The following is a 4171-nucleotide window of genomic DNA, read 5'->3' on the forward strand; positions in this document are numbered from 1 at the left end:
GAGAGCGCCAGTCTCTGGGCAGCAGGCCCCGTGGAACGTCCCAGGGAGGGCAGGGGGTGGTCATCTGCCGCCGCGCACACGGGCCTGGCCTCCCCCAGTCTCAGGACCAGCCCCCTGACCGCCTGGGCTGGGGTCTCAGACCCAAGACCTTGGGGGCAAGTGTCTGGGGTGAGCAGGCACCCTGGGAGACCCTGGTGGGGGTGGGCGATGGGGGAGGCCGTCAGAAACAGCTCGGGAGCCGAGGGCCAGTCCACCGCCACTTCTAGGGTTGGCGTGGAGCCTTGCTCTGCAGTGCGGTCCCGGCACCAGGGTCCCCAGGACGTGCTGAGCCTCGGGGGGACCCCAGTCCCTCCTGAGCTCACTGCACAGCCCACTTCTGTTCCCACCGCGGTGACTGGGCGCTCCGTCCAGCGCAGCTCCGGGCCTGTGCTCCTGCCCGTGGCACCTGCGGAGGCTCGGGGAGGCTCGGGGACTCATGGGGTTTTGTGGGGAGCCCCTGGCCTTGGGGGTTCCTGCGTGGTTTCTTCTGGTGGGGACAAGGGACCTGGTGGGGCCCTCTGTCCCTCCAGCTGCCTTCACGTCCCCAAGACCTGGCAGGGTGCCTCGGTCACTCGAGGGAGCAGCAGCGTGGTGGGGGCCCGGGCACCACACCCTCCTTGCTGTGTGGGTGGTCCTGGGGCAGTCCGAGGAGGGGACAGCTCCCTGAGGGGACGGTCCCAAGTGTCTTGAGAGGCCAGGAACAAGTTCCTGGGTCCTGGAAACCTGAGCGTGCATGTGTGTGCATGCACGTGCGTGTGTGTACACGTGAGTGCATGCGTGTCCTTGTGCGTGAGTGGGGACACCGGAGCTCAGGGGCGGGGACTCTTGGGAGTCCCCTGGCTGCAGCAGAAACCCTCCAGCGTCCGGCCAGCGTCCAGCCCGCCTTGAGCACACAGCCACTTGGCCCAGGTGTGCTCCGTGCTGATCCCGCCCCCTGGCCCGCCCCCCAGGGCACCCCGGGCGGCCTGGGGAAGGGGCAGGGGAGCCGTGGAGCTGGACTTTCTGGGACGTTCTTCCTGGTTTTGCCTGGACACGCAGCGTCTGGAGACGCTGTGGCGCAGGCGCCCAGTAACGCATCAGCAGGGACGTGGCCTGGCCTCTGTCTCCCGCGCTCGCCCTCCACAGCCGGGGCGGCGGGGCACGGGCTGTGGCGTTCGGGCCTCTGGACACACCCCGGGGAGGCTCTGGACACAGGCCGCAGCTCAGGTGTCCGACGGCACAGACGCTGCTGGAGTCCGCTCGCAGCCCCAGCCCAGGGCACACAGCGAAGGCCTGACCAGGCCCCCTGCCCCTTAGCCGGGCACGCACAGCGCGGAGGGGGGAGTCCACGGCGGGGCCTCCTGCAGCCTGGGTGGGCGGGCCAGGCCTTGCAGGAAGGACGGGCCAGCAGGCTGGGGCCCATGCCCAGGAGGGGGCCGGGGGCGGGGGCTCCCTCAGGACCTGCCCCTCCAGGAGACTGGGTTTCCTGGGAACCACCACGAGCACCGGGGATTCGCATCCCCGCTGACCTCACAGGGTGAGGGCACGGCCTAGCTGGGTCCTCCAAGGGCCGCGGCAGAGGCGTCAGCCAGGCGGGGGGCGGGGGCCTCCAGACCTCAGGCCCTCTGAGCTACCTGGTGGCAGATGTCCGGGGGCAGCAGGGCGTCTGCTGCCTCTTACCTGGGCCCTTCCCCTGGGCCCTGCGTCAGGAGAAGGAGGTTCACCCCATTCTCAGCCTGAATCCATTAGCAGCTGTAGAGGAGGGCCGAGGGGCCCCCTGATTAGGCCAGGCCCACCAGGCCACTCTCCCTTCCGATGAACTCAGGCAGCCCATCAGGGACTTTAAGTACATCCGCGACGCTCCTCCACTCTGCTGTAAGTGCGGGGCCCCATCCCGTGCACACTCCCCTCGGGGCGGGGGCCATACAGGTGCACACAGCAGGGGCCTGGGACCTTGGGGCCCCCTGAGAATCCCACAGAGCAGCAGCCCCGCCCCAGGGGTCCCCAGCCCGTCAACCCGCCAGGCTGAGGCTGGCCTGCTGGACACGGGGGCCCCTGCACCCAGAGCCCGCTCTCAGCCCTGACGGTCCCCCCGAAGCCTCCATCCCCCTGTGGAGGCGGGTGCGCCCCACGGGACAAGCTGCTAGAGCAGGCGGGGGGCACGGGTGACCGCAAAGCCTGTTCCTCCGCCGTGTGCGCTGCACCCTGCGCAGTACGGATGCTGCCACGAGCTCCTGGGGCACAGCGCCCCCAAGGAATCTTCCCGGGTAACGGGACCTCGAGAAGCAGCAGGCGGCCTCGCCTCTGCAGCCTGAGCGTTGTCCCACGATTCTGCGGGGGAGAGGGTTCCTGGACCGCCGCCCAGAGGCCCCTGCACACAGGTGTCCCACCACGACCCGAGGGGACCCCTCCCGAGGGGCCGCGTGTGGGGACAGGGTGGGAAGCAGCCGGCATCGGGGCGGCGTCCCAGCCCCCGGCCCCGTAAGGACATGCACCACGGGGATCCTGCTGTCCCCGGTTCCCAGCGTGATGACATCACAGGAGTGGTGATGCGGCCGCTGACACCACCACCGCCTCCCCAGGCTTCTTTCTTCCCACTGTGCGCCCCCACCAGCCTCCGCGGAGGGGAGGGCGCAGGCTGGGCTCCCGGGTGAGCACCGTGGCCACCAGCCCCCGTAGCGTGCGGCCCTCACGGGCGGCCGGGCCCGACCTACACGGTGTTTCTTCCTCTTGGAAGGACCGCCAGCCCCGAGGACTTCCCAGGGAACGTCTGAGATCAGGCCCCACAGTGAGGGGACTTTCAGGTCGGCGACAGCAGAGTGCAGAGCAAGGGTGGGGTCCCCGCACCCACGCCAGCCGCGGCCTGGCCGAGCGCACTGGAAACGCAGGGGTGTAGGAGGGCGGGCCGGCGACGAGTCCCCTCGCTGGGCAGATGCCAAGCTCTGCACACTCAGCGAGGCCACCCTGGGTGTCCCCTCCCCGGGGGAAGCCCCAGATGCACGGGGCATCCCGCTGGGCAAGTCCGTGTTGCCCCCGGGCCCCGCAGGGAGCAGGAGCGCGAGGGTCTGCTCTCGGAGAACGCCGGTGGCCTGCCCCCCCCCCCCGTCTCTCCTCTAATTTCTGCAACTTTGACCCTAGAGCCCCACGGGGACCAGTGAGCATTTCTCAGCTCCCTCTGGGGGGGACAGAGGCCCCCGTGACGCCTCCCCGGAGGACAGCCACCAGAGGACCACCCGTGTCCTCCCTCCAAACAGGGCGGCCCCGGGGGCGGGCACAAGGTGAGCAGGGCCCCTGCCATCCGGCCTGGTCCTCCTGAACTGCGCCCCCGTCGCCAAGATCAAAGGGCATCTCGAGGCGCATCTTCCCCCCACTGAGCTCACCCGCCGCCCCGGGAGCCGAGGCAGGGGCGTCTAGGGCCAGCCCGCCCGTCCCAGTCCCCGGGCGCAGCAGGTGGTGGCGCAGCGGGAAGTCGGCCTGGGCGTGGGGAAGGGGCGCTGTGTGCGCTGTTCACCGTCACCGGCCCCACCTGCTCCCCGAGACGGGGCTGTAGGAGAGCCCGACTGCTTCCTCGCACACAGAGCGTGGCCGCAGCGGCCCCGCGTGGCCACTTGGTTCCTGAGGGCCACGGACACCCCAGAGGAACCCCCTGCCCCGCAGCCCCGGCGAGGCTGGACGAGCCGGAGACCGGGTCCCTGAGCGCAGCCCACGTTCAACGGGCACGCCGCCCCCGCGCGGTCGCCCATCTGGGTCCTTGCGCACAGTAGGCAGCACCCCCTCGCTCGCACAGAGACGGACACGTTCAGAGATCTGGGTGTCCCCCAGCCGGAGTGGGGCAGAGGGAGTCAGCAAGATCGCCTGGTTGCTCCCGGCCAGGGAGGCATCCCCCACTGTGGGGGCACCCCCCCGGCCTGAGCCTCTCCCCGCGGGAGCACGCACCTCAGGTGCCGTCTCAGGGTGCCCCCCTGGCGCCCGCCCACTGCCTCTCCCACGGTGGCACCCAGATCCTGCCCCAGGCCTCCCCTGCCCCGGCCCCGTGGCGGTTGGTGGGTCTGGTGACGCGAAGCCACTCTAAGGACAGATCATTCTGGACGCCAGCCGCGGGCAGAGTCTAACCCACAACTGGGGCCAAGAACCAAAAGGGGCAACACGAGCT

This window comes from Nyctereutes procyonoides, unplaced genomic scaffold (genome assembly GCF_905146905.1).
Source record: "Nyctereutes procyonoides isolate TBG_1078 unplaced genomic scaffold, NYPRO_anot_genome, whole genome shotgun sequence".
Classification (NCBI taxonomy): domain Eukaryota; kingdom Metazoa; phylum Chordata; class Mammalia; order Carnivora; family Canidae; genus Nyctereutes; species Nyctereutes procyonoides.